General features: G+C 35.3%; 1 protein-coding gene and 1 pseudogene across 1 annotated transcript in view; one reads left to right on the top strand and one right to left on the bottom strand.

Moving 5' to 3' along the window:
• LOC139762530 (coiled-coil domain-containing protein 102B-like) overlaps positions 1-19,252 on the bottom strand; it is a 70,297-nt pseudogene extending 51,045 nt beyond the window's left edge.
• The window catches only part of LOC139746912 (relaxin receptor 2-like), a 227,995-nt gene that overhangs the window by 55,518 nt on the left and 150,724 nt on the right, over positions 1-21,753 (top strand). The window lies entirely within an intron of this gene.

The raw sequence follows: 21,753 nt of genomic DNA, 5'->3' as shown, positions 1-21,753 counted from the left end.
TTTTCATTCAAATCTGAGGAAGTTGAAAATCTGAGCAAAAAAAATGCCAGGGTATAGCCTTGGGTTTTTCTTGATTTTTTTGAAAAAATGAATTTTCTTCAAATATTCAGCATAGCTAATTTTATGTATGATAAATACGAGTCTGTGGTCAAAATCTTAAAATTCGTATAATTAGTCGGGTAATTAGCATTTGAATTTTGTCATAATTAGTCCAGGTTCTAATTAACCAATTAATATCATGAATCACAGTCTATTGACTCGAAATACTTAAATACCATATCAAATAACATTTATACTTAGATTTTCATTCAAATTTGAGGAAGTTGAAAATCTGAGCAAAAAAAAAGGCAGGCTATAGCCTAGGATTTTTCTTCATGTTTTTGAAAAATAGATTTTCTTGAAATATTCAGAATAGATAGTTTTATGTAAGCTGAATAGGAATCTGTGGTCAAAATAAAAAAAATTCCTATAATTAGTCGAGTAATTAGCATTTAAATTTTATAATTATTCCAGATGCTAATTACCCACTTAATATCATCAATTACAGTCTTTTGACTCCGAATACTTAAATACCATGTAAAATAACAACTATACACAGATTTTCATTCAAATCTGAGGAAGTTGAAAATCTGAGCAAAAAAAATGCCAGGCTATAGCCTTGGATTTTTCTTGATTTTTTTGAAAAAATGAATTTTCTTGAAATATTCACCATAGATAGTTTTATGTATGCTGAATACGAATCTGTGGTCAAAATCTAAAATTTCCTATAATTAGTCGGGTAATTAGCTATTCAATTTTATCATAATAAGTAAAGATGCTAATTACCCAGTTAATATCATGAATTACAGTCTATTGACACGAAATACTTAGATATCACATAAAGTAACATTTGTACATAGATTTTCATTCGAATTTCAGGAAGTTGAAAATATGAGCCAAAAAAAAATGACAGGTTATATATCCTTGGATTCTTCTTGATGTTTTTGAAAAAATAAATTTTCTTCAAATATTCAGCATAGATAGTTTTATGGATGCTGAATACGAATCTGTGATCAAAATAAAAAAAATTCCTATAATTAGTCGAATAATTAGCATTTGAATTTTATAATAATTAGTCCAGGTGCTAATTAACCGGTTAATATCATGAATTACCGTCTTTTGTCTCCAAATACTTAAATACCATGTAAAATAACAACTATACACAGATTTTCATTCAAATCTGAGGAAGTTGAAAATCTGAGCAAAAAAAATGCCAGGCTATAGCCTGGGATTTTTCTTGATTTTTTTGAAAAAATGGATTTTCTTGAAATATTCAGCATAGATAGTTTTATGTATTCTAAAAACGAATCTGTGATCAAAATAAAAAAATTCATATACTTAGCCGAGCAATTAGCATTTAAATTTTATCATAATTAGTCCAGGTGCTAATTATCCGGAAAATTTCATTAATTACAGTCTTTTGACTCCAAATACTTAAATACCATTTAAAATAACAACTATACATAGATTTTCATTCAAATCTGAGGAAGTTGAAAATCTGAGCAAAAAAAATGCCAGGGTATAGCCTTGGGTTTTTCTTGGTATTTTTGAAAAAATGAATTTTCTTCAAATATTCAGCATAGATAATTTTATGTATGATAAATACGAGTCTGTGGTCAGAATCTTAAAATTCGTATAATTAGTACGGTAATTAGCATTTGAATTCTGTCATAATTAGTCCAGGTGCTAATTAACAAGTTAATATCATGAATCAGAGTCTATTGACTCGAAATACTTAAATACCATATTTAATAACATTTATACATAGATTTTCATTTAAAATTGAAGAAGTTGAAAATCTGAGCAAAAAAAAAAAAGCCAGGCTATAGCCTAGGATTTTTCTTGATTTTTTTGAAAAAATGGATTTTCTTCAAATATTCAGCATAGATATTTTTATATATGCTGAAAACGAATCTGTGATCAAAATAAAAAAATTCGTATAATTAGTCGAGCAATTAGCATTTAAATTTAATCATAATTAGTCCAGGTGATAATTACCCGCTTAATATCATCAATTACAGTCTTTTGACTCCAAATACTTAAATACCATGTAAGATAACAACTATACACAGATTTTCATTCAAATCTGAGGAAGTTGAAAATCTGAGCAAAAAAAATGCCAGGTTATAGCCTTGGATTTTTCTTAATTTTTTTGAAAAAATGGATTTTCCTGAAATATTCAGCATAGATAGTTTTATGCATTTTGAAAACGAATCTGTGATCAAAATAAAAAAATTCGTATAATTAGTCGAGCAATTAGCATTTAAATTTTATCATAATTAGTCCAGGTGCTAATTATCCTGAAAATAACATTAATTACAGTCTTTTGACTCCAAATACTTAAATACCATGTAAAATAACAACTATACATAGATTTTCATTCAAATCTGAGGAAGTTCAAAATCTAAGCAAAAAAAATGCCAGGCTATAGCCTGTGATTTTTCTTGATTTTTTTGAAAAAATGGATTTTCTTGAAATATTCAGCATAGATACTTTTATGTATGCTGAAAACGAATCTGAGATCAAAATAAAAAAAAATTCGTATAATTAGTCGAGCAATTAGAATTTAAATTTAATAATAATTGGTCCAGATGATAATTACCCGTTTAATATCATCAATTACAGCCTTTTGACTCCAAATAATTAAATACCATGTAAAATAACAACTATAGACAGATTTTCATTCAAATTTGAGGAAGTTGAAAATCGGAAAAAAAAATAAATGCCTTGGATTTTTCTTGATTTTTTTTGAAAAATTGAATTTTCTTGAAATATTTAGCATATATCAATTTATATATGCTAAATACGAATCGGGGGGGTCAAAATCTTAAAATTCCTATAATTAGTCGGGTAATTAGCATTTGAATTTTATCATAATTAGTCCAGGTGCTAATTAACCAGTTAATATCATGAATCACAGTCTATTGACTCGAAATACTTAAATACCATATCAAATAACATTTATACTTAGATTTTCATTCAAATTTAAGGAAGTTGAAAATCTGAAAAAAAAAAAAAAAAAAATGCCCGGCTATAGCCTGGGATTTTCTTGATTTTTTTGAAAAAATGGATTTTCTTGAAATATTCAGCATAGATAGTTTTATGTATTTTAAAAACGAATCTATGATCAAAATAAAAAAATTCGTATAATTAGTCGAGCAATTAGCATTTAAATTTTATCATAATTAGTCCAGGTGCTAATTATCCGGAAAATTTCATTAATTACAGTCTTTTGACTCCAAATACTTAAATACCATGTAAAATAACAAATATACATAGATTTTCATTCAAATCTGAGGAAGTTGAAAATCTGAGCAAAAAAAATGCCAGGGTATAGCCTTGGGTTTTTCTTGATTTTTTTGAAAAAATGAATTTTCTTCAAATATTCAGCATAGCTAATTTTATGTATGATAAATACGAGTCTGTGGTCAAAATCTTAAAATTCGTATAATTAGTCGGGTAATTAGCATTTGAATTTTGTCATAATTAGTCCAGGTTCTAATTAACCAATTAATATCATGAATCACAGTCTATTGACTCGAAATACTTAAATACCATATCAAATAACATTTATACTTAGATTTTCATTCAAATTTGAGGAAGTTGAAAATCTGAGCAAAAAAAAAGGCAGGCTATAGCCTAGGATTTTTCTTCATGTTTTTGAAAAATAGATTTTCTTGAAATATTCAGAATAGATAGTTTTATGTAAGCTGAATAGGAATCTGTGGTCAAAATAAAAAAAATTCCTATAATTAGTCGAGTAATTAGCATTTAAATTTTATAATTATTCCAGATGCTAATTACCCACTTAATATCATCAATTACAGTCTTTTGACTCCGAATACTTAAATACCATGTAAAATAACAACTATACACAGATTTTCATTCAAATCTGAGGAAGTTGAAAATCTGAGCAAAAAAAATGCCAGGCTATAGCCTTGGATTTTTCTTGATTTTTTTGAAAAAATGAATTTTCTTGAAATATTCACCATAGATAGTTTTATGTATGCTGAATACGAATCTGTGGTCAAAATCTAAAATTTCCTATAATTAGTCGGGTAATTAGCTATTCAATTTTATCATAATAAGTAAAGATGCTAATTACCCAGTTAATATCATGAATTACAGTCTATTGACACGAAATACTTAGATATCACATAAAGTAACATTTGTACATAGATTTTCATTCGAATTTCAGGAAGTTGAAAATATGAGCCAAAAAAAAATGACAGGTTATATATCCTTGGATTTTCTTCATGTTTTTGAAACATAGATTTTCTTGAAATATTCAGCATAGATAGTTTTATGTAAGCTGAATAGGAATCTGTGGTCAAAATAAAAAAAATTCCTATAATTAGTCGAGTAATTACCATTTAAATTTTATCATAATTATTCCATATGCTAATTACTCAGTTAATATCATCAATTACAGTCTTTTGACTCCGAATACTTAAATACCATGTAAAATCACAACTATACACAGATGTTCATTCAAATCTGAGGAAGTTGAAAATCTGAGCAAAAAAAAATGCCAGGCTATAGCCTTGGATTTTTCTTGATTTTTTGAAAAAATGAATTTTCTTGAAATATTCACCATAGATAGTTTTATGTATGCTGAATACGAATCTGTGGTCAAAATCTAAAATTTCCTATAATTAATCAGGGTAATTACCATTTGAATTTTATCATAATTAGTAAAAATGCTAATTACCCAATTAATATCATGAATTACAGTCTATTGACTCGAAATACTTAAATACCATTTAAAATAACAACTATACATAGATTTTCATTCAAATCTGAGGAAGTTGAAAATCTGAGCAAAAAAAATGCCAGGGTATAGCCTTGGGTTTTTCTTGGTATTTTTGAAAAAATGAATTTTCTTCAAATATTCAGCATAGATAATTTTATGTATGATAAATACGAGTCTGTGGTCAGAATCTTAAAATTCGTATAATTAGTACGGTAATTAGCATTTGAATTCTGTCATAATTAGTCCAGGTGCTAATTAACAAGTTAATATCATGAATCAGAGTCTATTGACTCGAAATACTTAAATACCATATTTAATAACATTTATACATAGATTTTCATTTAAAATTGAAGAAGTTGAAAATCTGAGCAAAAAAAAAAAAGCCAGGCTATAGCCTAGGATTTTTCTTGATTTTTTTGAAAAAATGGATTTTCTTGAAATATTAAGCATAGATAATTTTATGTATGGTGAATACGAATCTGTGATCAAAATAAAAAAGATCGTATGATTAGTCGAGTAATTAGCATTTAAATTTTATCATAATTAGTCCAGGTGCTAATCAAACGGTCAATATTATAAATTACAGTCGTTTGACTCCACATACTTAAATACAATATAAAATAACAACTATACACAGATTTTCATTCAAATCTGAGGAAGCTGAAAATCTGAGCAAATAAATTTTATGCCAGGCTATAGCCTGGGATTTTTCTTGATCTTTTTAAAAAAAAAATGAATTTTCTTAAAATATTCAGCATAGATAATTTTATGTATGCTACGAATCTGTGGTCAAAATCTTAAATTTCGTATAATTAGTCGGGTAATTAGCATTTGAACTTTGTCATAATTAGTCCAGGTGCTAATTAACCAGTTAATATCATGAATCACACTCTATTGACTCCAAATACTTAAATACCATATAAAATAACTTCTATACACAGATTTTCATGAAACTCTGAGGAAGCTGGAAATCTGAGCAAAAAAATGCTTGCATTTTTCTTGATTTTTTTGAAAAAAATCGATTTTCCTCAAACATTCAGCATAGATACTTTTATGTATGCTGAATACTAATCTGTGGTCAAAATGAAAAGAAATTGTATAATTAATCGTATAATTAGCATTTAAATTTTCTCATAATTAGTCAAGGTGCTAATTAAACGGTCAATATTATAAATTACAGTCTTTTGACTCCAAATACTTAAATACCATCAAAAATAACATCTAGACACTGATTTTCATTCAAATCTAAGGAAGTTGAAAATCTGAGCAAAAAAAATGCCAGGCTATATATAGCCTTGGATTTTTCTTGATCTTTTTGAAAAAATGAATTTTCTTGAAATGGTCAACATAGATAATTTTATGTATCCTACACACGAATCTATGATCAAAATCTTAAAATTCGTATAATTGGTCGGGTAATTAGCATTTGAATTTTATCATAATTAGTCTAGTTGCTAATTAACCAGTTAATATCATGAATTACAGTCTATTCACTCGAAATACTTAAATACCATATAAAGTAACATTTATACATAGATTTTCATTCAAATCTGAGGAAGTTGAAAATCTGAGCCAAAAAAAATGCCAGGCTATATAATAGCCTTGCATTTTTGTTGATTTTTTCGAAAAAATGAATTTTCTTGAAATATTCAGCATAGATAGTTTTATGTATGCCTAATACGAATCTGTGGTCAAAATCTAAAGATTCGTATAGTTAGTCGGGTAATTAGAATTTGAATTTTATCATAATTAGTCCAGGTGCTAATTAACCAGTTAATATCATGAATTACTGTCTATTGACTCGAAATACTTAAATACCATATAAAGTAACATTTATACATAGATTTTCATTCAAATCTGAGGAAGTTGAAAATCTGAGCAAAAAAAAATGCCAGGCTATAGCCTTGGATTTTTCTTGATTTTTTTGAAAAAATGAATTTTTTTGAAATATTCAGCATAGATAGTTTTTTGGATGCTGAATACGAATCTGTGATCAAAATAAAAAAAATCGTATAATTAGTCGAGTAATTAGCATTTGAATTTTATCATAATTAGTCCAGGTGCTAATTAAACGGTCAATATTATAAATTACAGTCTTTTGACTCCAAATATTTAAATACCATATAAAATGTCAACTATACACAGATTTTCATTAAAATCTGAGGAAGTTGAAAATCTCAGCAAAAATAAATGCCAGGCATAATAAATGCCTTGATTTTTCTTGATTTTTTTGAAACGATAGATTTTCTTCACATTTTCAGCATAGACACTTTTATGTATGCTGAATGTGAATCTGTGGTCAAAATCTAAAAATTCGTATAATTAGTCGAGTAATTAGCATTTAAATTCTATTATAATTAGTCCAGGTGCTAATTAACCGGTTACTATCATGAATTACAGTCTCTTGACTCCAAATACTAATATACCATATGAAATAACAACTATACATAGATCTTCATTAAAATCTGAGGAACTTGAAAATCTGAGCAAAAAAAATACCAGGCTCTTAGCCTTAGATTTTTCTTGATTTTTTTTTTTAAAAATGGATTTTCCTGAAATATTCAGCATAGATAGTTTTATGCATTTTGAAAACGAATCTGTGATCAAAATAAAAAAATTCGTATAATTAGTCGAGCAATTAGCATTTAAATTTTATCATAATTAGTCCAGGTGCTAATTATCCTGAAAATAACATTAATTACAGTCTTTTGACTCCAAATACTTAAATACCATGTAAAATAACAACTATACATAGATTTTCATTCAAATCTGAGGAAGTTCAAAATCTAAGCAAAAAAAATGCCAGGCTATAGCCTGTGATTTTTCTTGATTTTTTTGAAAAAATGGATTTTCTTGAAATATTCAGCATAGATACTTTTATGTATGCTGAAAACGAATCTGAGATCAAAATAAAAAAAAATTCGTATAATTAGTCGAGCAATTAGAATTTAAATTTAATAATAATTGGTCCAGATGATAATTACCCGTTTAATATCATCAATTACAGCCTTTTGACTCCAAATAATTAAATACCATGTAAAATAACAACTATAGACAGATTTTCATTCAAATTTGAGGAAGTTGAAAATCGGAAAAAAAAATAAATGCCTTGGATTTTTCTTGATTTTTTTTGAAAAATTGAATTTTCTTGAAATATTTAGCATATATCAATTTATATATGCTAAATACGAATCGGGGGGTCAAAATCTTAAAATTCTATAATTAGTCGGGTAATTAGCATTTGAATTTTATCATAATTAGTCCAGGTGCTAATTAACCAGTTAATATCATGAATCACAGTCTATTGACTCGAAATACTTAAATACCATATCAAATAACAAATATACACAGATTTTTATTCAAATTTAAGGAAGTTGAAAATCTGAAAAAAAAAAAAAAAAAAATGCCCGGCTATAGCCTGGGATTTTCTTGATTTTTTTGAAAAAATGGATTTTCTTGAAATATTCAGCATAGATAGTTTTATGTATTTTAAAAACGAATCTATGATCAAAATAAAAAAATTCGTATAATTAGTCGAGCAATTAGCATTTAAATTTCATCATAATTAGTCCAGGTGCTAATTAAACGGTCAATATTACAAATTACTGTGTTTTGATTGTAAATTACTGTGTTTTGACGCCAAATACTTAAATACCATTAATAATAACATCTATACACTGATTTTCATAAATATCAGAGGAAGTTGAAAATCTGAGCAACAAAAAATGCAAGCCTTGGATTTTTCTTGAATTTTTTGAAAAAATAGATTTTCTTCACATTTTCAGCATAGACACTTTTATGTATGCTGAATACAAATTTGTGGTCAAAATCTAGAAATTCGTATAATTATTCGAGTAATTAGCATTTAGATTTTATCATAATTAGTCCAGGTGCTAATTACCGATTAATATCATGAATTACAGTCTTTTGACTCCAAATACTTAAATACCATATGAAATAACATCTATACACAGATTTTCGTTAAAATCTGAGGAAGTTGAAAATCTGAGCAAAAAAAAGAATGCTCGGATTTTTCTTGATTTTTTGGAAATAATAGATTTTCTTCACATTTTCAGCATAGACACTTTTATGTATGCTGAATACGAATCTGTGGTCAAAATCTAAAAATTCTTATAATTAGTCGAGTAATTAGCATTTAAATCATATCATTATCAGTGCATGTGCTAATTAACCGATTAATATCATTAATTACAGTCTTTTGACTCCAAATACTTAAATACCATAGAAAATAACATCTATACACAGATTTTCATTAAAAGCTGAGGACGTTGAATATCTGAGAAAAAAAAATGCAAGGCTATTCTTATTTTTTTTTTCTTGATTTTCTTGATAGAATAAATTTTCTTGAAATTTTCATCATAGATACTTTATGTATGCAGAATACGAATCTGTGGTCACAATCTAAAAGTTCCTATAATTAGTCGAGTAATTACCCTTTAGATTTTATCATAATTAGTCCAGGTGCTAATTAACCAGTTAATATCATGAATTACAGTATTTTGACTCCAAATACTTAAAATTTCGTAAAAAATAACATCTATACCAAGATTTTCATTGAAATCTTAGGAAGTTCAAAATCTGAGCAAAAAGAAAAAATGCAAGGCTATAGCTTAGGAATTTTCTTGATTTTTTTGAAAAATGGATTTTCTTGAAATATTCAGCATAGATAGTTTTATGTATGCTGAATACGAATCTGTGGTCAAAATGAAAAAAATCGAATAATTAGTCGCGTAATTAGCTTTAAATTTAATCATTATTTGTCTAGGTGCTAATTAAACGGTCAATATTATAAATTATAGTCTTTTGACTCCAAATACTTAAATACCGTATAAAGTAACATCTATGCACTGATTTTTATTAAAATCTGAGGAAGTTGAATATCTGAGCAAAAAAAATGCAAGGCTATAGCCTTGGATTTTTCCTGATTTTTTTGAAAACAACAAACCTTCAAAATACTCACTCTGTCTCCTTCTCACATCACCACTACTTGTTATCACCTTCCCATTAGCCCCATTCACTGAAGTTCCCATTTGCTCCCTTGTCTAACGCACTTTATTTACCTCCTTCCAAAATATCTTTTTATTCTCCCTAAAATTTAATGATACTCTCTCAACCCAACTCTCATTTGCCCTCTTTTTCACCTCTTGCACCTTTCTCTTGACCTTCTGCCTCTTTCTTTTATACATCTCCCACTCATTTGCATTTTTTCCCTGCAAAAATCGTCCAAATGCCTCTCTCTTCTCTTTCACTAATAATCTTACTTCTTCATCCCACCACTCACTACCCTTTCTAATCAACCCACCTCCCACGCTTCTCATGCCACAAGCATCTTTTGCGCTAGCCATCACTGCTTCCCTAAATACATCCCATTCCTCCCCCAATCCCCTTACCTCCTTTGTTTTCACCTTTTTCCATTCTGTACTCAGTCTCTCCTGGAACTTCCTCACACAAGTCTCCTTCCCAAGCTCACTTACTCTCACCGCTCTCATCACCCCGACTTTCACTCTTCTTTTCTGAAAACCCATACAAATCTTCACCTTCGCCTCCACAAGATAATGATCAGACATCACTCCAGTTGCACCTCTCAGCACATTAACATCCAAAAGTCTCTCTTTCGCGCGCCTATTAATTCACACGTAATCCAATAACGCTCTCTGGCCATATCTCCTACTTACATACGTATACTTACGTATATCTCGCTTTTTAAACCAGGTATTACCAATCACCAGTCCTTTTCCAGCACATAAATCTACAAGCTCTTCACCATTTCCATTTACAACACTGAACAACCCATGTATACCAATAATTCTCTCAACGGCCACATTACTCACCTTTGCATTCAAATCACCCATCACTATAACCCGGTCTCGTGCATCAAAACCACTAACACACTCATTCAGCTGCTCCCAAAACACTTGCCTCTCATGATCTTTCTTCTCATGCCCAGGTGCATATGCACCAATAATCACCCATCTCTCTCCATCAACTTTATATATATATATATATATATATATATATATATATATATATATATATATATATATATATATATATATATATATATATATATAATATATATATATTGCTTGCTTCTTGCCCTAGGGGTCCCTCCTGTCCTTAAGAGTTTTCAGCAGCACTCGAGGAACTAGCCGCGTCCACTGGTCGGAACTGCAGATCATGGTTGGGATTCCACATAAATGAGTTGAAGAAAAAACAAATGGCCCGAGGAACTGGGTGATAAAGAGTACCATAAAGATGTTTAATTTTAGGGAATCGGATGACTTCATTAGCGCAGATCTTAGCGACAAGAGGCCCTCGCTCGCTCACGACGAGGCATCATATAATGAATAATTGACCGTGACTCTAATCGCGTGGAGTCCTGACGAAGGACGAGGCTGAGCAGGGAAGAAGATGGAACAATGAGAGTCGGGCTACCTGTGACACTCAAGGTTAAACAGATAGAAAACCACGAAAAGAAATGATGGGTGCCAAAGGGAATTTTTGGTGGTCGATAAAGGGCAAGTGCTCTTGTAAAGCCTGACGAGATTTATATCTTGGGGGGAGACACGACAGGAGTTTGTTGAAGTTTGTTGGATATGAAGTTTATTGGCTGACGGATCTCTTGACACAGGCAAGAAGATTGGTCTGGGGAAAACAGAGAGAGAGAGGGAATGATTAACGGAGTCATTTCCCGAGTGTGGATAAGGACAAGTGCAGAAGGAAGCGACGAAAACCACGTAGTGTTTTAGATAGTTCTGAGCCGACGAAGAAAGACCTGATGGCACCCTCGGTAAGGGAGGATGTTAGACCACTGTCGTGGGCCAGAGTAGATAAGAGAAGGTCGTACACTGCAGCTTCTGTACGAGCGAGAGAGTGCCTTATGTGAGGACAGTCACTGAGGTAAGTAGAGAGTCACTATCTTCAACTGAAGAATACAAATGAAGAGACGATTCCAGTGATGTGGAGTTAATGGACGTAGAACTCAGACTCAGGAAACTGGGAAAGAAGGATGTTAGCCAAGATGACAGAAATGTTTGGCTTTGTTGTTTATCATCACGACAAACGAGGGAGGGTAAACAAGAAGGAATTAGAAGGGAAAGGAGTGAGGCGCAAGATAAAGTGGAGCGCTCGCAAGGGCCGACATTAAGTCAGGTCACGTTTACCGACCAAATCCACAAGTTTGTCAACAAATCGGGTGAGGAGAGACTCCGCGGGAGCACACACGTTGAGACTGAAGTGCCCGTTGCTGTCGTGGATTAAGTGTGGCTCTAGCACGATAATTGGTGTACAGGTGTCAGGTAAAAAAAGAGATAAGATTAGAATTTATTCCTTCCAGTACGATTTTGTCTCCGTTAATGAGCTTCTTCTATGTTCTAGGGTAGAATGTAGCGTTTAAGATAGTGTTATCTCCTGCCGAGGGAGACTATAATGTCCAATCAATGTTAGTTTGAGTCGCGATGCAGTGTGTTGCTTAGGTAAGTTATTCTGGTCACGGTAGAATGTGGCTTAAAGGAGCGTTATCAAGAACAGAAGCGGAATGTGGTTTGTCGCACAGAGTTACCTCCAGCATTCGTTAAGATGTGACGTAATGAAGATATCATATCAATAATAATGATAATGATAATATTATTATTATTATTATTGTTGTTGTTTTTGTTATTTATATTATCATTATCACTATTGTTATTATTATTATTATTATAATTAGTAGTAGTAGTAGTAGTAGTATCATTATGATTATTGTTATTATTATCATTATTATTATTATTATTATTATTATTATTATTATTATTATTATTATTATTATTATTATTATTATTTTTCTTTCTTTCTTTCAAACTATTCGCCATTTCCCGCATTAGCGAGGTAGCGTTAAGAACAGAGGACTGGGCCTTTCAGGGAATACCCTCACCTGGCCCAATTCTCTGTTCCTTCTTTTGGAAAATTGAAAAAAATATTATTATTATCATAATTATCATTATCATCCACACTTGTGAGGTTATGTCAGGAACAGACGAAGGGCAACATCATTTCCTCACATCCGCTCCTTAGCTACCTGCACAATGGAATAAAACTAGAGCCCCCATCCAAAGCCAAGCCCCGAAAACCAATCCGTGGTTCCCATTAACCAGTTCAGATACCATGCCCCAGCCCGCTGACAGTGCGTCAGACTATGTATAACACATTGCATCACTTCGCTTTATTCCACGCATGCCTCTCACCCTTTTGAATGTTCAGGCCCAGGTATCTCAAAGCTTCTTACACTCTGTCCTTCTATCTCGTTTTCGATCATCCCCTCTTCCTTGCTTCCTCCACTTCTGACACGTATTTCCTCTCAATTTGTTTTTGTTCTTTTCTTTAACTCATCCTCTCCATATTTCCAAACACTCTCAGCAAACTCTAGCTAGCTTTCTCAGTCATGGTCCATTTTACTACCACACATCTGTCATACTTTGCCATTCCCTATACGATCAATAACCTACTTAGTCTCTTATTGTCCGCAGATGGTGACGAAGTTGGAAGGGTTTGGTTTTGTAGGCTATTAAGCTTAATCTATGGACCTTAAAATGAGTTACACAGTGGGTAACCGGGGTCGAAAAAAAAGCCAGCCTCTCATAGAAAAAAGGTTCAGGAATAGAATCGTTTATTTTTGGTACATCATGTCTGATTGATCTTTGATAAACTTATTTAGGGTAATATATTTGAAGATTCAGGCACAGAGCTTCTCTGTACGACCCGATGATAATATTTGCTGAAAATGAAGAGTGAATCCCAGCTATCTATCAGATGCCAGAAAAATTTCACAGATTTGGACTGGATTCTTTTGACTGGAGTGTTGTCTCACCCATGCAACAGGAAGTTTGTTAAAGATTATGGATAAGGTAAACAGCCAAAAAAGCTATCCTGGGGTCGAAGATATCCTAAAGCACACACGTTTATTACACAAACGATGTGTAGTTCAGTGACGCGCATCCACCTCCACAGTAGTACGACCAAATCCTGTGAATACCCGGGGTCACATGAATGGTGGTGTCCGCACACCTGGGAGTAATAGCCAGGACTGTGAATGTCGTGGAGTCGAGTCGACCCTTTACCTACAAGGAGGTGTTTTGGAGGGAGATTTAGCCGGGTGGTGTGGATGATATCGCTGACGCCAGCGATATTGATGTTGCTACCTTCCAGCCTCCTGTGAAGACTTGAAGACTTTCAGAATCTCAGGCCAGGGAGGATCTGACCCCATATATGTTATGGGTACAATAAGATGAAGTACCTGATGAACTTAGTATCATTCTGGCTGGGGAACCCCTGGGTAAGGATCAGGACTAGAACTTCGGGAAAAAGGGGAGCAAAAAGGGAGGGAGAACTTTTCTCCTTTCCCGGTCGTAAACTGGAGGATATTCCTGTAAAGTCTTACGACATAGTCTCAAACACGACGGAGAAGATGTCGTTTGTGGTCAAAGTTGATACTAAGAATATGATTATTAGCACGTCGGAGGAAACTTTAACAAAAGTGACGCGAGGTATATTTTCTTCAGTGGTAGTGGTTAACAAATGGAATGACTGTCCAATAAGAGTGGTTGAAAGCAATACCATAAAAACGTTTGGGTAAAGACTCGATACATATTTTGCTTCAGATCTGCGACTAACATTAGTTACGCCTCCTTATCTATACGATAACTTTACAGGTCTTCGTCTTTGAAAATCAATAAGTCTTTCCACTCCTACCACATTAATCGATGATTATCTGATCTCTTCCGCTATCTCAAACAGCCTCGTTGGAACCCAGTGGTCTGTTACTGTTTGAATTGAGTTGTATTCAGTTGTATTAATGTAGCAGATTGCAGCGTTAAGACAGCCAATTTGAGGTAGAAAGTTTACTTGAGATAGAATGTAGTTACTTGAGATAGAATGTAGCGTTATGACAGCTAGCCGAAGGTAGAATGTAGCGTTAAGACAGCTAACTTGAGGTAGAATACGGCGTTAAGCCAGCTAGCCCAAGGTAGAATACGGCGTTAAGACAGCTAGCCTAAGGTAGAATGTAACGTTAAGACAGCTAGCTGAAGGTAGAATGTAGCGTAAGGATAGTTCTATCGAGGTAGAATATTGTTTTAAGCCAAGGTTATTCTAGACTGAGGTAGAATATGAGAGTCTATCGGTGTCACGTTGGTCTGAAGTAGGGTTCAAAGTAAAGGCAACTCGATCGACTGGTTGGAGGATTACGAGAGTGAACATAAAAACCCTTTTCACTCCTAAACTATGAACATGAAGAGTGAGTTTGGTTTTAATGATTCACTGTCGGAATATATATACGGTGTCCTGCCCAATCTAGAGTATTTCACAAACAAAAAGAAAATAGGAATTAAAAGCTGACATTCTGTTTCGAAATACTTTAGTAAGGTTATATGTTTTGCTATATGTATATGTATTCTATTTTTGTTCCTGATATATATATATATATATATATATATATATATATATATATATATATATATATATATATATATATATATATATATATACATATATATATATATATATACTATTTTTGTTGTTTATACTCATTGTTTCGAAAGTTTTGGAAGGTGAACAGAAAAGCCGAGCCATCTTAAGATGTTAAAGGTAGGAGGCTTATGATAAACAGGAGTAAAACGAAAACAATTCATGAAGGTAATGAAAGTCTCTCTCTCTCTCTCTCTCTCTCTCTCTCTCTCTCTCTCTCTCTCTCTCTCTCTCTCTCTCTCTCTCTCTCTCTCTCTCTCTCTCTCTCTCTCTCTCCTAAAGTGTAGTGCTGTTATGTACGCGTCTATGTAGTAGCGGGAAGAGAGTGCTGGACAATTAGGCAACAAGTGCTCAGAGGCGTTGCATCGTGGGGTACAACAGAAGGTTCTTGGGATATGTTCAATCGATTTTTTTTTTCTTAGCTCTCTGGGAACGTGTGATGTCCCAAACATAGGCGACATGGTGTGGCGTGTGTGTGTGTGTGTGTGTGTGTGTGTGGAGAGAGAGAGAGAGAGAGAGAGAGAGAGAGAGAGAGAGAGAGAGAGAGAGAGAGAGAGAGACTAGAGCACATTACGTGCAATGTTCACACTTAATTCATCCACCAGAGGGACTCGAACCGTTGCCCATATTGTGGGATTGTTCACCTTGCATAGTCCTGCTGTTAGAATTCCCCCCTCACTCCTCCTTCTCCATGAGGTTCCCGTTTGTGTTAGTACAGCCAACTAGAATGTAAAAAAAAGTACCTGCCTCTTAAAACTGTTATCATTGGCTGATTGGCAGTAACGTAGAAACATTGTAGAGACACAGTTCATCGTTATTCCTGGACTGTTACACAATGGGTGTTGGAAACACTGCTGGGCCAGCCACTGTCAATATCGGATTTCTATACTCCTCTTGTTTATCCCAAACGCTTTTCCTGTATGGACCACACGTCCTCGATGGTTCAATTTACTTTCATCAAAGTTTTACACTTTTTATCGAGGATGGGGGTGAGGCAGGGTAATGGACTTCACATCGTCAGAACACATACATCTGGGGTTGGAGTTGAGGGCCACTTTTAAGATGGTGAAGTTTAGGCTTCCAAAAGATCTTGAAACTCTTTTTTGCCCAAGTGCTTTTTAATCACAGTAAAAAAGGGACATCCAATTCTACCTACACAGGGCAAAAAAATATCCTGCATTAGAAGCAACAGCTGTAGGATGAGAGCAAGTCATACCAGCTCCACAGTCTCGAACTTCTTCTTAGGTTGAACCGAGTCAACACCTTCAAGTGAACCACTGGTGTACTCCAGACTCTCTAACTCTCTTAACAAGGGATCTGGCGACGATATGATCTCGATATGCGATTAATGGTCTACAGAAAATTATCGTCAGGGACCACCGTTCATAGGCTAAGATAAGGAACATCTTACAACCAGAACGCCATACGGCGACCAAATTACAGGAGAGCGCGTCTGGTTCGAATCTCCCCGAACAACAGTTCAAAAGCTTACGAGAGCGAAACACGCCTGATACAGCAACAGAAACGTAATGAATTCAGTAGAAATAGATTCTTTAAAGACGTTTATACGTGTGTACAAACACTCGACTGGGAATCTGAGCACAGGAACAGACAGACACTTCCAGTTAGTTTCAACCGCAGCTCAAATCCAGGAACAGATAACCGAGACAGTTGCTCAGGTCCAAGCGACTCCCGGTACGAACCACTCATAACAGCCTCTTTATAAACGAATCTTCGCACTACTTAAGCCACAAACAGTGCACATTCCTCACCAACTGGTGCAATTTATTCATCAACTTCCATTCAAGGCTCGTGTGGTATCCGAACAGGCTTCGCAGAGCATCAACGTTGCTGGCAGCACTGGAGATGACAGACGACGCCAAAGACTTGCAGGATCTGAGGCACAGCCAAGGCCACTCTAGGACACCACACAGTGGAATGTGCAGGGATTTCGACGGATGATCCAACCCCCTTTAAAGTGCAGTGACAAGAGATCGAATTACATATTACTCTAACGTGAAACTTGCCTAAAGGAGAATTATCTTCTAGAGTTCGTCAGCTTGAACACATCGATGACAGGATTCTAGTTCTTATTTCTCGAAAAGCCGTTCGGATTACAGTACCTTCATGTGCGCTTCTCAAGTCTCTCATTGAGTTGAGGCACTGAAGTGGAGCTCCGCCATTGGATCTTAGGTTACGTAACTGATAGCAGAATCAGCTTTGAGTTTCAGAGGATGTCTTCTCTTCCAGTGCAGGACATTAGGTAAAGGAAAACCGGAAGGATCAATATGAAGTCCTATATTGTGCAAGATCCTAATGGAAGAACTCCGTAAGACTACCTTGTCTGATCTTGCCAATTTTCTTTCAGGCGGATGTCCTACTTCTTGCCAACTGTGTTGATTTATCGCCTTGCTGGTACAAAGACCGCTAGAAAATATTACTGTAATACTGCAATTTTATCTAAGACTAAAGACATTATTTTGTGAAATCAAAAGCATTCCGGTTTCGTGATTGAAGCACCCGGTGGCTCATCTTCGAGTTCTAGGTATTAATCTTGATCGGAAACCATACTACGTATAATCATATCGTGGTATGGGTTGATAGGTGAATTGGTTCTGATAAGTATGTTGAATACTTCGGGGAAAGACAGGCCACTAGGTTGAGTGTGATGACGGCTGGGCAGACCATAACATCCTAACGATATACTACTCTCCCTGGCACAAAATAATGCGATTCCCAAAAGGAAGGAGCCTTGAGACGTGCAAAATATGCAATGAAGAGTGGAACTACAGGAGCCCCAGGGTGAATTAAAACTCATAGCGTCGAGTGCATGGCTAACAGGAGGCATGCTGAGACTATGGATATCAAGAATGTTCCACCGACCTTCGTGAGGCAGGGCCAGGCCTCCTAGTTACAGGATTCACCTTTAACTCGGCCTAGACCTCTCCTGCTACTAAGTGAGGGTCGTCCCTGCCACCCACTAGCCCTGAATTCCTCAGCCAGATCTACCAAGTTTGACCCTCCTGTCATGGCATTTGATCCCCGCGATTTTCTATCATCCCTACGAAAAAAAAAAAAAAATCCGACAGGGATGGAGAGTTTGAAAAAGACGCTCTCTTTGTTGAGGAAAATACTTGGTTTATACAAGCGTTTCTTTTTCTTTCTTTTTCAACCCAAGTGAGGAAAACCGGGCTGGGTCCATTAGTACCAACCTAAGCATTAGGAGTAACAAATTGACTTGTATCTCGGCCAGTTTCATTTCCTTTGTTCAAAAGTCTTCCTCAGTGAACATCGTAGCTCGCTCTCTCGGTATGGAACAGCCTGCTTCTGGCTTTAGTGTCGAACGTAAGTTTACACATGTAGGGCGTTCGGAATATCACTAAGACTTGTGAAACTACCTTGCAAACTTGCAAGGTATTTACCACCTCATCTTCAGTCGAAAGCCGATCAAATTCAGCATTTTGGCAACTCCATGTCGACGTAACTCCATAAGCCTACTTTGAACATCGTCTCCCCCCCCCCCTCTCGAACACACACACACACACACACACACACACACACACACACAGCATCAATTTCATACAGAAATGGGTTTTGAAAAAGTCTTTGAAACCTGTGAACTCGTGGGAAGTAAAGTTTCATTTCCATATCAAGTTTGAAAACGTGTCCACAAATCGTGTCTTTAATCTTGCTTGGATCCACTCCAGCTTCGTCTGCAACTCTCTCAGGGTTGAGGGAGGCGACCACTCGGGACTTCTTCACTTTTATGACCCAGAGTTCAAGGTTGTCCTTGAAAGCATGAATTTTCTCTGCTGCTGCCTCGCTGATAGTTATCTCTCGTTCTTTCATCACCGTATTCAGTAAGTCGAGTCTCCCACTAGATGAGAGAACTTCAACAGCCAAGTTACAGTCTCGAGGTCTGAAAACAACTACAACCATCGCGTTGAGATCTCGAAGTCTGAGAGCTAGTCCACCTTCCTCTCCTGCCTTAAGATTTGCGTTTCTTTAGCTCGAAGCTCGAACATTGTGGTCAAGAACCTTGTCTCTTGATACCCATCGCAGAGCTGTGTGTATATGAAGAGCATATCATTATCATTTCCGACTCCTCTAGCGTAGTATAGATGACTTAACATCACGCAATCTTTCGGTGATTCGCCTTGATGCAGTTGGCAATCCCCACTACTGTGTCTAAAACTGCCTTCACATCATCAGACAAACTTCTGGTAAGATGCCGTTTCAGACTCGTTAAGTTGGAGCAGTGTCACTTATTAGAACTTGAACCCCTGAACTGACAGCCATTATAGCTGGTGCACCATTTGTTATTACGTCATATAGTTTATGCCATGGCGACTCATGATGACTACCGAGTTCATACACCCTCTGAGAATGTTGGCTGCGCGTGAGCTCCTCAGGGGGGGGTAAACAAAATACGAGAAGCCCTCTTCCAGGGCACACTCATTCGGATATCCCACTAACACCATCAGTACTGGAACAAAAAAGTGATGTCTGTCCTCTTAGCGAATTGAATGCTCCATGTTTCACTTGCCTAGACATCCAGGATCAATTGGTCCTTAATACCACCTGCTATAACCATAATGTATAGGCTCTCTCAAGAATTACTCAGTAGGATCTGGTCTGACAATCAAGTTTCGCGCTCGACGAAGATGTTGTGAACCTTTTGCCTCCCTTGCTGGAATGATGAGCACTTGGGCGATGGTGTGAGATTTCCTTTTCTGCATCAGAGGAAGGGGAACCTCGTATGTTGCTCTCAACGCCATGTGAGTAGTGATGAGGAAACACTACTGGCGTCCAACTTTAACTGCTTTACGGTCTTTTTGTTCATCGTGAAGAATGCGACGTCTATCGTCGCCAGTTCAGATACCTTTCCATCTTGATTCGTTCCTTTGATTCCTGTCACAGACTCGACATGCAGACAACACAATGGGGCTTTATGACACCCTATTGAAGGTGCTAGTGAAGTCGAATCGGGTCTGACGCATTATATCTCCGCTGTTTGCTCCCGGTGATTTTAATGTGTTATTTCTTGACAAAAAGCGAATATATCAGTAAAATTTGTGTACGGAAAGACATCCACATAGAGACATGGGCTTCTGTGCATTCTCACGCAAAGGTTACATGCACACATTCATACATTGGCACACACAAGAACACAACTATGTGGGAATGAACACATTTACACACATAGGCTGTATGCACATAGGCTGCATGCACGTCCATAAATCCATTCAAACAGACAGACACACAGTCCTGAATACACTCACATATTGGGGCCCTACGAGTGTATAGTTCCCATCCCATACAGTACAAACTAGAAATTAAACACAGCCACAAAGAAATACGAATGTTCCCTTACACATAATCCCTTGCTTCTAAAGTCCCATGGAGAGAACGATTGAGGAAGGGTTGATAAAAAGGATATATGTGTAGGAAGTGAAGGAGACAAGAAGGAAGGGGACGCAGAAATGGAGACGAAAGGTTGGAGTCAATAAGATTTTGAGTGTTCGGGGCTTGAACATGCAGGATGTTTAAAGGCGTGCACAGAGTCAAGTGATTTGAGTGATGTGGTATAAAGGGGGCGACGTGCTGTCATTGGACTGAACCAAGGCATATGACGTGGCCTAGGAATACCACGAAAGGGTCTGTAGGGCCTGTTTATGGATAGGGGGCTGTGTTTTCAGTTCATTACACATGACAGCTAGAGAATAGATGTGAGTGAATGAGACCTTCACTTCGTTTGCTTCAGGCGCTGCTTTGCCGACTAGGGAAACGACAAACAAGTTTTAAAAAAAAATGTCGTTGCGAACAACGACAATTTCTGACAAACTTTATTGAGATCTATAGACCAAATGTTACGAAGGATAAGCGGTGACTGAAATGAAATTCTCTCGGTGTCGTATTCAAGTCTACAGTACGGAAAAAAGAATCCGCATGTTTCCACAAACCCTGAAAAAGTTCAATAAGATAGCAAACTCTACCTTTTTTCTTTGACACAGAAGAGATTTCTGTGCTAAGTTACTCGTGACGTAATTGCTTGCCGGTTTACATAGAGATGTCCTCAAGGATTTAAATGCAAATTTGACTAACTTAAGACGCAAATAAAGATTGAGAGAGGATATTAGGCGTCTCCCTCAGTGAATATTGATGATAGGGAAGAGCATCAGCGTTCTGTCCATGGACTCAAACGTATGGCGTGAATACGAAGAATATCGAAATGAAAATGGAAGGAAATGGGATGATTTCTCTGATAAGAGAGTGTTCCTCGCTCCACCAAGCCTGGTAATGGGCTTATAAAACATTGCAGTGAGTTGATGAAGCCTGGTGATGGGTTGATTAAACATGGGATTGCCTTCACGAAGCCCGATAATGGGTTGATGGAACCTGGTGATGAGTTGATGGAACCTGGTGATAGGTTGATGAAT

The sequence above is a fragment of the Panulirus ornatus genome, chromosome 1, assembly GCF_036320965.1.
Source record: "Panulirus ornatus isolate Po-2019 chromosome 1, ASM3632096v1, whole genome shotgun sequence".
Taxonomy (NCBI): domain Eukaryota; kingdom Metazoa; phylum Arthropoda; class Malacostraca; order Decapoda; family Palinuridae; genus Panulirus; species Panulirus ornatus.
This window is presented reverse-complemented; position numbering and strand designations above follow the sequence as displayed.